This window comes from Dama dama, chromosome 18 (genome assembly GCF_033118175.1).
Source record: "Dama dama isolate Ldn47 chromosome 18, ASM3311817v1, whole genome shotgun sequence".
Lineage (NCBI taxonomy): Eukaryota > Metazoa > Chordata > Mammalia > Artiodactyla > Cervidae > Dama > Dama dama.
This window is the reverse complement of record NC_083698.1, coordinates 86,007,000-86,020,217: the sequence shown is the minus strand read 5'-3', so window position 1 is coordinate 86,020,217 and position 13,218 is coordinate 86,007,000.

Below are 13,218 nucleotides of genomic sequence, written 5' to 3'. Positions count from 1 at the left end.
TCTTTAATCCCCAAACTCATCTATCATTAAGAAACTAGCCTCAAAGTTAGTGAAAAATTCTTATAATGAAAAGTGTATGCAAATCCATGAAAGATATTTCCATCTTTTATTTGCTAATTTAAAGAAAATTTTATCACACTTTAATTCATTGTGCACACATTGAATATAATCTCTGTCTTGTTGTCTGAAATGATATAGGGGATATACGTTTAAAATTAGTTTTAAAAAACTTATTGAATTGTGGACTATCATGGAACTTTTTACTTATAATTCTCTCAAATTAAGAAAAAAAAAAAGATTGAAAACAGTTGCTTCTTTGGTATCTTGCATTCCCTTCTGGCAGTCATCTTAATTGGCCCTTCCAGTCTGAAGGTAGGTTTTGATCTAGTACTGACCTGTTCTATCTGCCTTAGTTCAGCTCTTTTTCTGAGTTTGTAAGGGCAGTTGGCTTTATCCTATGAGACTTGGGGAGACTTCAAATAATTGGTTGTCTGTTTTCAAGGTTTTGTCTCTGGGTGATAAAATGGAGGGCAGAGACATTTTCTCAGAGTTGGTCTGTCTTAGCAGGAGCCCTAGATAACTGAGAAAGACAGCAGCTGGGCTGATGCTCTAATGGTGTGGATTCAAGCATAGCACCAACAGGATGCACTGGCAATGGGGGAAGACAGTCACAGCAGAGCAGAGGTTTACAAATGATGCTCTGGCTGTGCTCAGATCTTGTCATTTCAAAGCAGAGACCCATAATGCAAATGAGCTCCCAGAAGAGGACACAAAGTCTAGAACGGTTGGGAGACACAGGGTACACTAGTGGTTGGTGATGGTGGCTAAGCTGGCGAGTCTTAGTAATTTCACTGCTTAAGAGATAGAGCTGAGAAATGGAATCTTTCCTGCCATTTCAGTAAACAAGGATGTGACAGTCCTTAACCACTGCAGCCTCCACTGTGAGCCAGCGGGCCCTAAGGGAACTCGGGGGGAGAGAGCAATACCTGCCATCCAGCCCCCATCAGACTACAACCACCTTCTATGGTGAGCCCTGGAAAACACAGGATATTGGCCCCAGATAGCTGAAATGCATATAAAAGGAATGATTTCTGAGAGCTCAGACCCTTGCACCTTCCCATACATAGAAAAGCACTAAATTTCTTTACTTGGGATATTTGAGTGAGTGAAAGTCTCTCAGTGGTATCTGACTCTGCAACCCTATGGACTATACAGCCCGTGGAATTCTCCAGGCCAGAACACTGGAGTGGGTAGCTGTTCCTTTCTCCAGGGCATCCTCCCAACCCAGGGATCTAATCCAGGTCTCCCACGCTGCAGGCAGATTCTTTATCAGCTTTGTTTTTTTTTAATTTACCAGAAACAGTCAGACTACCTTCCCTTTGTTGCAAAACTTCTGTATAATCTGGTTCCCCCTCTTGCCTCCTCAGAGAAGTTCTCTCAGGATTATTTGAGATGTTGCCTGCCAGTCTTAAAGTCCTAAAAATTTCTGCCAATTAAAGTATAACTCTCAATTTTTAGCTTCTGAGTACCTTTTAAGCTGACAGGGCTCAGAAATGAATGACAAGGCACCACTGACACATTAAAATTAAATAAATGTATATATTTTAAACACTGGCAAAATGATTAAACAACTATAGAGTGAAAACAGGAGATACTGTTGCAGTGATGTGACCTCATGAAAAACGTCCCTATGCTACAGGGCACGTAGCACAGACCACATTTAAGCCCGCAATGCAGTTAATAATTTTAAATTGCAATTTGTAGTTTCTCATTGGTTTTGCTCTTCCCATCTCCTCATCATTTAAATTTAATTATGAGGTATTCCAGAAATGCTCAGGAAAATCATAGGTTGATTTTCTATGTTTAATTGAAAATTCCCCACTGCATGTAATCACACAAGGTCATTGATGGAATTACCTGCTGACTGACATAGACTTATCATTGTCTTTTTCTATTTTTCAAGAAATAACTTACTCAGCAACCTGATTCTTTTTTGTCTCAGCAGGAGGTTTAAAAAGAACCTTTTTAAAACCTCATTTTGCAAAATTCAGTTTTAATTTGATCACTATAGTAGCACTAGTGTGAGACAAAAACATGTGTTTCTCAAAAAGGTTCCTCATGGACATTACTACTCTTTTACATGTAAATGGAGGCTTCCCTGGCAGTTCAGCTAGTAAAGAATCCACCTGCAATGTGGGAGATCTGGGTTTGATCCCTGGGTTGGGAAGATCCTTGGAGAAGGGAACAGCTACTCACTCCACTATTCTGGCTGGAGAATTCCATGGACTATATAGTTTATGGGGTCACAAAGAGTCAGACACAACTGAGCAACTTTCACCATATGTAAATGAATACGTGGGCAAGTGAATGAATGAATGCTAGCAGTGAGATTTCCTACTGAGGCTTCTCATATGCCTAGAATTTAGATGAAAATTTAAACTTTCATTTAAATCCACAGTGTGAAGGGAGTCATTTTTATGTTCAATCATCAGTTCTCTTTCCACAATATTAAGCAACTGTAAAATGTGAGAACAGAGTTTACTGTAACATATTTTCCTTACTCCTCCTGAAGTGGTAACAAAAAGTAATAAATACTAATGGTGACAACAATCAAAAGTCTGGTGGCACTTTAGATTCCCACAAGATGCATCCATTTTCTCCCCATTCTTTGATACACACAAAGACCCAAGACATTTTTCTCAGTCTTATGTAAATTGCTCTGCAAACACAGTCTCAAACTGGTTTTATCTACCTGCAAAGAAATCACCACTTATGAGTCTCCATCTTGTCTTATAAAGCTGGCTCCACCACTGAATCTAATATGAGTAGCTTTTACTAAGTGTTTAATCTGTTTCAGATTTAGATGATCCAATTTCATTGTCACAGTGACTCTATGAGCTAGGCACTATTAGTATTTCCCCAATTTACAAGTTAGGAAATTGCAGTTTACAAATACCAAAACCACACAGCTAGCAAAGAAGTCAGAATTGGAACTCAGATGTTTACCTTTTTTTTTTTTCTTTTGACTGGGTCACCATGTTGCCTGTGGGATCTCAGTTCCCTGACCAGGGATCCAACTTGAGCCTTGGTATTGAAAGTGAGGAGTCTTAAACACTGGACCATCAAGGAATTCCCTCAGAGGCTTCATTTTAATCAGCACTTTATACTGGCATTGGCAATAGATTAATCAAATTGCTTATGAGCAGTTCTAATATTTTCTCAATTGTCCTTTTCTGCGGTAAGTAGAAATAAATTGAGCTTCCATTGAAATTAGGCATATGAAATATTCATTTGCAACCAGCTATTAGCCATTATGAAATATTATGAATTTCTTATGAAAAGCAGCTTATTTTCTGAAATTGTTTAATAAAGTACAGAGTTAGTTGGTCAGTCTTGTCCGACTCTTTGCGGCCCCATGGACTGTAGCCCGCCAGGCTCCTCTGTCCATGGGATTCTCCAGGCAAGAATACTGGAGTGGGCAGCCATTCCCTTAAGTCTTACTCAATTCTGTGTTCTTAGAACCTAGTACAGTGGCTGGCAAGTAGCATTTGCTTCATAACTGTTTTATTGTTCAATTGCTGAGTTTGGATTAAGATATTGTGAGCTGGGGCTAGGAATATATTTATTTTTGCAGCCCTTGATTAATTCATAAAATATTTATTGAGAGCTGGACACTGGGTGGGTAGTGGATAATGGGTTTTTATATTATTGGGCAGAAAAAATCAATCTAATGCATTGAGGAGAAAGAAAATGTCTTATTTTATGAGATATTTTATAACTGATTGAATATAATCTGTACCTAGTAGAGGGGAATGAAGGCATTCCTAACAAGATTTATCCTAAACTGATATTAACCCAAATTTAACAAACTTCTCAGAGGAGATACCTGATGACTTGTAGTTTGTTACAGTGTTTAGAACATCTGGAGTTAGAAGGGCAAGTGCTCCCCTGAGAACCATTTACTTTGAAAGTTTAAAGATCATTGTGAGTTTACAGATAATTAGTGGTTCTTTTACTTAGCCAAACATACTCTCATAGGTTGCATTTAAAGATCCTGTGAATCTTCCACAGAACTAGAAGTTTCACTGGTTTGATAAAATACTCCCTTTACTATATCATACTCTGTTTACTGATTTCTGAAAATTATTAAGCTAATAACTTTTAGATACCAGTTGTGAGAGCCTAAATCTATTTATCTTAAAAAGCAGGTGTTATAGTAAGATGTACATATTTATAAGCTCTATTCTCACCTGTATGAAGCTTTTAAAGATATTGCTTCATTTAGTGTCTCATCTGGTTGCTTATTTATGATACTCAGTTTTCTAAGATAATATCACCAAAACAAGTCATCTCTGGATTCAAACAATGAAATAAAATGTGTAGAGTCAAAGGTGCCACACTTTGAAAGGTTTTTAAAAATATTTTTAAACTCTCATTCTGCCTATAGTTGAAAGTCATACATCACCTCTCTTTCTCCTTGAATGTGAGTTGCCTGGGAGAGTTAAGGTTTTATATTTACTTAGATCTAATACCTCAGTGCTGCTTGGTGATTCCTGGAACCCTGTGCCTGAGGACTTTTTGTTATCTTCATAGTAAGCTCAGAAGCTCAGTCATGTCTGACTCTTTGAGACCCCATGGACTGTAGCACACCAGGCTTCCCTGTCCATCACCGACTCCTGGAACTTACTCAAACTCATGTCCATCGAGTCAGTGATGCCATCCAACCATCTCATCCTCTGTCATCCCCTTCTCCTCCTGCCTTCAATCTTTCCCAGCATTGGGGTCTTTTCCAAGGAGTCAGTTCTTTGTATCAGGTGGCCAAAGTACTGGAGTTTCAGTTTCAGCATCAGTCCTTCCAATGAATATTCAGGACTGATTTCTTCTAGGATTGACTGGTTGGATCTCCTTGCAGTCCAAGGAAATTTTAAGAGTCAACTGACCTATAATTTTTATATTTGGAACACAGTGATTTCGGGGATAAGGGAGTCTAAGCACACAGAATACCTGAGGGATAAGCTCTAGTCAGTATGAATTTAAAGAACTAGGTATACTGTCCCTCTTACTTTCCCAGGTTCTCCTCCTGGCTCTGTAGCTCCAGCCCTGATTGGTCTTTCACTCTTACAAGTCAGAAATGTGTCTCTGCCTAATTATGGCAAGAAATGCAAAATGCATAGGCAAACAAACAAAAGAAACAAAAGGGAGAGAATTTTAAATAAAGTATTTTTTTAAGTTCACTTTTCCATAAGATGTGAGAATAATCCCAGAGCATTTTCCCTGGTTCTCTTATATGCTTGTGTTTTTTTCTTTTTTTTTTCTCTATTTTTTTTTTTTTTTTTTCCTTTTTTAATTGAAAGCTGCAAAAGCTTAAAAAGTTGCATATTAGGATCAGGCAAAATCCTATATGCATTTCCCATACAGCAGCTTCACTTTCAGAAGATTAAGGTTCACAAAGGTTTAAAACATTTTCTACCACATGGGCTCTCAATCCTACATGCACTTTAGAATCACCTGGATGTTTTAAACAACTGTTGATCCTTGTGCTCCTGCCCTGTCCCCACCAGAGATTCTGACTGGTGATGGGTGGGCCCCAGGCATGGGCCTCTAGAAGTACCAGAGTGGATTCTAATATGCAAGCAGGGTTGAGAAGCTCTCTGTTTATTGTAAATGAGCTATTCTGGTTTTATGGTCATCTGAGTAAAGAGTGGAGATTCAGAGAAATTTGCCTACTAATGTCAGAATTGAGCAGGTATATGAACTCACCCTGCTCATTTTTTTAGAAATAATTTTGTGGACAGAAAATGTGAGTTGCATCCTGAGTACTAAGGAAGTTCTCCTGACTGCCTATCCTTGTTCTCACATCATCAACCACCATGAAACCTTGGCAAGCTTTTTTTTTTTGGCAAGCATAACTAGCAGAGCCTCCTCGGAGGGGACCCATCATTTGGAAGGATTTCCATGGTGCCAGATCTCTTTCCAGTACCAAACAGGTTAATAAGTTCTTATCCATGTGAACTCATGAGCTGCACAGTTCTTTGAGTATCTTTAATGAATTTACCCCTAACATATGACATATATATGTCTATTTTACCCCCAAATATTGGACATTGTTGTGTAGTTGCTAAGTCATGTCTGACTTGTGACCCCATGGACTGTAGTCCAGCATGCTTCTCTGTCCATGGAATTTTTCAGGCAAGAATACTGGAGTGGGTTGCCATTTCCTACTCCAGAGGATCTTCCCAATCCAGGAATCAAATCCATGTACCTTGGAACTCCTGTACTGGCAGGTAGATTATTGTTACAATTAACAAACCAATATTAACTCATTATTATTGAAGTCCATACTCTAGTCAGATTTTCTAATAATTTTCACCTAATACTATTTTATGTTCCAGGAGCCTGTCCAGGATACCATATTACATTTAGTTGTCATGTGTCCTGAGGCTTCTCTTAGCTGTGTGTCAATTTCTCAGACTCTCTCTTTTTTGATGATCTTAACAGTTTTGAGGAGTACTGTCAAGTACATTGTAGAAAGTTTCTTCGTTGGGATTTGTTGGACTTATTATTACTATTAAACTTAGGTTATGTTTTCTTGGGAGGAAGATAACAGAAGCAAAGTGCCATTTTCATCACATCATATCAAGAGTAGGTACCTCAGCCGGACTCACCACTGTTGAGGTGAACCTTGGTTATCTGTCTGAAGGAGTGGCTGTCACATTTCTTCACTCTGAAGTTACTTTGTTTTCCTTTGCCCTGTTGTAGGGCTTCCCAGCTGGCTCAGTGGTAAGGAGTTTGCCTGCCAATGCAGGAGATACAAGAGATATGGGTTCAATCCCTGGATCAGGAAAATCCCCTCGAGTAGGAAACAGCAACCAGCTCCAGTATTCCTGCCTGAAGAATTCCATGGACAGAGGAGCCTGGTGGGCTGCAGTCTCTGGGGTTGCAAAGAGTTTGACATGACTGAGTCACTGAGCATGCATGCACTCTTAGAAAGGGAAGTCTCCATGTGCAAACCACAGTGACAAGTGGGAGCTACGCTTCTTGAAGTCAGAATATGTACATAAATTATCTGGAATTCTCCTTAGAGTTGCCTCTTCTCCCCACAGACTTATTCAATCATTTTTTTTAATATAAGCATGAACTCATAGATATTTATTTTATAATTTGGGTTATAATTCAATACTGCTTTGTTTTGTTGCTGTAATTGTTCTATCTTTGGCTATTGGGAGCTCTTGCAGCTGGTTCCTGTGTCTCTCTGTCATAGTCCCCTCATTATACTTTTTTTGTTTAGTAGTTCCTCATTTTCTGGCTCTGAAGATTCTCCAAGGAACGTTGATCCCCTTTTTCTTGGAGAACAATATTAGCCACAATCTGGATGCTACGTATGTTCACTGCTACTGGGATATTTTTACTTCCAGACCCTTTCAGCTGACAAGAGTAGCAACTATTTGGGTATATGTTAATACATATGCATACACTTTTCTATATGTAACATATGCATCTTTATTAAGCATAACCTAAGTTCATATTGATGTTTCCTAACTCTAATTCATTATCGCATGGGTCGTTCCCTTTGTTTATCTGTAATCTCCCCCTCCAATAGTGAGAAAGTTGCCTTCTACCGTCTGCCATCTTATATTTAACTGTTAAATAATTAAAAGATGCTTGCTCCCTGGAAGAAAACTTATGACCAACCTAGACAGCATATTAAAAAGCAGACATTACTTTACTAACAAAGGTCTGTCTAGTCAAAGCTATGGTTTTTTCAGTAGTCAGGTATGGATGTGAGAGTTGGACTATAAAGAAAGCTGAGAACTGAAGAACTGATGCTTTTGAACTGTGGTGTTGGAGAAGACTCTTGAGAGTCTCTGGGACTGCAAGGAGATCCAACCAGTTCATCCTAAGGGAAATCAGTCCTGAATATTCATTGGAAGGACAGATGCTGAAGCTGAAATTCCAATACTTTGGCCACCTGATGTGAAGAACTTACTCATTGGAAAAGATCCTGATGCTGGGAAAAATTGAAGGCAGGAGAAGAAGGGGACAACAAAAGATGAGATGGTTGAATGGCATCACCAACGTAATGGACATGAGTTTGAGTAGGCTCCGGGAGTTGGTGATGGACAGAGAAGCTTGGTATGCTTCAGTCCACAGGGTCACAAAGAGTCAGTCATGACTAAGCGAATAAAATGAACTGATCTGTAACCTCCCACTCCAGTAGTGAGAAACTTGCCTTTCACCCTCTGCCATCTTATACTTAACTGTTCAATGACATATGTAATATACAGAATGGTTTTAGAATGGTGAATACTGACCCCCCTGGGAAACAACTTATGAAACAGCATTTGCAAATATCTTCTCCATTCAATAGCTCTCCTCATTTTATTGATGGTTTCTTTTACTGTGCAAAAGTTTTTTAGTTTGATGAAGTCTCATTTACTTATTTTTTCATTTGTTTCCCTTGCTTGAGGAGATATACCCAAAAAATTATCACTAAGTCGAGTGTCCAAGAGCATACTGCTTATGTTTTCTTCTCAGAGTTTATTGGTTCCAGGTTTTATATTTAAGTCTTTTATTTATTTTGTGTTTATTTTTGTGTATGGTGTAGAAAGCTACAGATTTACTTCTAATTTAATTATACTGAGTAAAAATTAGGTTTCCAAAGTGCTTTGTTGACTAAAGTTCTTCTTTAAGTATCTAACTTCTTTATGAAAGAATGGAAAGCTCTCAATTGAATATGTTTTCCTAATGAAATTTACACTTGATATATACTAATGATATTGCTATATACTAGAAGTTGCACTATGCATTACGCCCAACCTCCATCCTGAAAAATCAAAAATTTGCTTTTGGAAAAGCTGCCTGCCTTCCATCTCTCATTTTAGCTGAAAAATCTTGGTGAAAGTAGATTGACAAAAGTGCTTAATGTAAATAAAATATAGATAAAATGAAGCAAAATTTCCAACGTTGGGAGTAAATGAAAAGGACACAGGGAACAAACCCAGGCTGAAATACCACACAGAATCAGAATTAAGGCTGATACAAAATGTATACCATGACAACTTTTTAGTTGCTAGCAATGGAACCTTAATAAACTGTACACTTTCTTTAATCCAGTACTGAAAGACAAAGGCAATCAGTTATATATACATATATAGTAGTGTTCAAAAGAGAGAAGACTTGGAACCAACGGGAAAAGATATAAGTATTGATGATACTAAGATGATAAAGAAACTTCTCCCAAGAATCTTCATAAAGAAAATACTTTCAACTAAAGTAGCTTTTTCACTGTAATTCTAGCAGCAAGATTCTGACTTTTAATATAGTCTTCCATGCCCTGATGCCAAAGCACAACTGGTAAAATCAGCTCAGTGTATGTGACACATCATGTGACTCATTGTGTGTGTGTGTGGCTAGAGTCTAATGGGGATGCGGTGTGGCAAGTTGGGGCTCATCAAAGCAAAGCTGACATCCAGCAACCGCCCTTGTGTGTTTGGCTAGCCTAGTGGTCATAAGAATCTAGCAGAATGGTTCAGGCTTCCCTGGTGGCTCAGAGGTAAAGAATCTGCCTGCCAATGCAGGAGACATGGGTTCAATCCCCAGTCCAGGAAGATCCCCTGGGGAAGGAAATTACTACTCACTCCAGTACTCTTACCTGGGAAATCCCATGGGCAGAGGGGCCTGGTGGGCTACAGTCCACGGGGTTGCAAAGAGTCGACACGACTGAGCGACTAAACAAGAGCAGCAGAATGGTTGTATAAAGTAGCACTCAGAAGATTCTCCCCAAACCTAGTTTCTTTCAGCTAAATTTTAGTAGATATTTAGTGGTATTAAGTTCACAATTGCATTACGTAAAGTTTAAATTCTGATAGCAGAACTTAAATTGCCTTCCATGACATTCTAATATCAAGAATGACTATTTTTCCTTTTGTGCCATTGCTGCATGAATTGTTCAGCCACTATATTCTCCCTTAATTAGTCTACATTGCAGAATCACATCTCCAGTCTAGTGGGCAATGTACCCTTTCCAAAGCAGCTTTAATTTATATGCTATGTTGAGCAGGGGCTTCTCTGAATGACTAGTTAGGTTGGATTTGTGATATGTGAATTTTCTACAAAGATAATTCATAAACAAGTGGACCTAATGAGTAGCAAATGAGTTCTTGATTATTTTGACAGACATAGAACTTGGTCAAATATTTCTCACTTTTTAATTTATGCAACGTGAGACTTTCATAAGGAAGGCATCTTCTTTATTTGAATGAATCACTTTGTAGTTTAATCATTAAGAAGTTGATATTAATGCATCACAGAATTTTCTTCATTCCAATAACTAAACTTCATACTTATTTTCTGACAGATACACAGCATCTAACAGGCGATTAAACTTGTTGACCTCTAAGTCCCAATTTACCCTGAGAAGCTATTATCCTATGACTCTTCTGTGTACTTGTTATACTACTTCCTAATCAGGAAATCATAGTGGATAGATTTATTAATGGCATGGAGACCAAACCTTTGCCCTGTTCCCCAAATGTCATTGTCTTTCATAAAGAAATCATTCCCTCCCCAGATAACCAGTTCTTATAACTCTTTTCTTCTGACAGATCAAATCTTACCTCCTCCTTCCTTTCCTCTTCTTCCCTCTCTCCCTCTCCTCCTCCTCCTCCTTTTTCTGATCCTCATTCTCTTCTCCTTCCTATTCTTGAAATGCATGAACACAGCCTCTGTTACCTTGTTGGCCAGTATTTTACATGCAATGAAGTTCTACAACTTGTCCATTGTCCTTTGTCTCCTGTTCTACAGTAAGCCCCAGGGTTGTAAACCTGCATTCTTTTTGCTTTAATTCCTTAACTTCAACCTGGCCAAAACAGGGATGAAAATTGGAATCCTGACTTCACCTAGGGACAGACAGCTCAATGCTAGGGGTGGGGGGGCGGGGAACACAAAGCAAAAAAAAAAAAAAAACCTCATAATGAATAATGCCCCTAAGCTGATCAGCTTTAGAAGATGACAACAGAAGCCATCAACTTATTTACCATGTCTTTTGTAAACCCTGAGCCAAGCATCTTTTCATGACTTGCTGATTGCAACACCAAATGATTTGGGGCTCAAACTCAGGTCAACAGAACCTTAGGAACTGAAGGTCACTTATATGCTTGTTCTCTTTCTATATATACTTTGTGTTGACTCTGCCTCTTGCCATTGATACCAAGGATTTGCAGGCTGTCTGAACATAGAGATTCCTCTAATGCAGGGTTCCCAACCTCTGAGATCTAATGCCTGATGACCTGCGGTGAAGCTGATGTAATAATAATAAAGTGCACAATAAATGTAATGCATTTCAAACACCATTAAACCTTTCCCCCCACCCCGGTTCATGGCAAAATTCCTTTTCACTAAACTGGTCTCTGGTGCCAAAGAGGGATTTGAAATGTGTCATTCATGGGATTACTGAAGAAAATCTTTCTTTGCCATTGTCGGTGTTTCAATTGCTTTCTGTTGATTTTTGTTAAAGTCCTTGATACTTTTCTCTTCAATCTCTGTAGTCTTTCAGGGACACTCAAACATTACTTCAAGATCCTTCTAAAAGTCCCAGAAGGTCTCATGCAGTGTCTCAGAAATCTCTCAAGAAGCAGCATGTGTTTTCTTTGCCTGAGGTCAAACTCTCCAGCACTGCAGACTGAGATCAGAGCTATTCCTCCCTGAGCGGCTCAGAATGTCCCTATCTCAGATGCCCAATGATGGCAACATTTTGATTTTTTGAGGTAAAGATGCACCTGACATTCTTTATATTCTTTTTATTAAGTTTTGCTTATATGTTGCAAATAGATTTATGATTTGCCAAGTTCTTCTTGACTTTAACTACTACACTGCAAGCTTTCTAACTTGATAAAGATTACTTACAAACAGAGTCCATCCTAACAGCAGATGTAATCTGAGTGTGATTTGAAGAGATCATAGGCAGGTCTCCCTGAACCTGAATTGCTACCACATCTTTTCACTCCATCAATGTTGTTGTTTTATTGTGATGGGTTGAGAAGCTTTTCAATCTTTCAGAGATGTTTTTATGTAATGCAGACACACTCAGAAGGAGTCTTACCTTCTGTTTTCATTATATCATGGTTGACTGAAAGTGGTTTCAGAATAAAATATGAACAATCCAAGTTCTATTGATTAAAAGGAGAAGCATATCAAGAAAATAAAATGGGTGCTATCACAGCAGGTTTTGGAGAGCCAAGAAATCTTTGCAAGTCCAGGTTTTTCTGTGAAACAATTTTCCCTTCTATATAATTTTTCTGTTGTCCATGTTTTGCTTTATTAATATTTTGACCTGGGTAAATCACACATTTTTTGAAGAACTTCCATGATATTCTTAACTTGGTTTGGATAGGGAATAGCAAATTTTATTGTATATATTTTTTTTCCTCTGACTTGTAAGAAAAAAAGAGGTGATGTAAAACAATGTGACCAGCTCCATTTAATCAAGTCAATTTACGTATTTACATTCCTAAAATTGTAAAAGTTGGTATATAGAGAAATCACCCTTTGGTGACACAGAAATTTCATTTACTAAAGAAAATCTAAAATATTTTTCTTGGATATCTTTTATTGAGGAAGAAAAATAAAAAATTCTAGTTAACTGATATTTTGCTATTTGTGTGTGTGCATATGTGCTTTATGTGTGTTTCTGTGTGTTTCTCCAGTGTCAGACACACAGGACATATATAACAAGAAACTGACAGAAGCCATACTTTCATAAACTTGAAATAGATGGCTACACTTCCACCTGTTGCAGATAAAATGTAAAACCATATACATATATATATATATATATATTTTTTTTCCCTAAGATGTGCAGATTCTGGTTAATTAAAAAAAAACACATAAGCACTGTTTTTTAAGTAGTGAAAATACTGCTGTTTATTCCTGATACCCCTTTCCCAAAATGCTGAAAGAAATAATGTATTAAAAAATATTTCCAAAAATTATCTCATATTTTTTTGTAAGAATTTTTCTGTGCATTTGCTACTATTTCAGTGTTTTATATTCTGGACATGATCACTAAACTTAGTCAATCCACTTTGATAAATGGTCATCCACAGAAGTTGCTACTTTCTGTAAATGTTATCATCTGATTCAATTTTGTCACCTTACCCAACTTCTCAAAACTGTTTTATTTCCTGTCAGATCTTTAGTCATCTTGAATCTTGAGTAAAG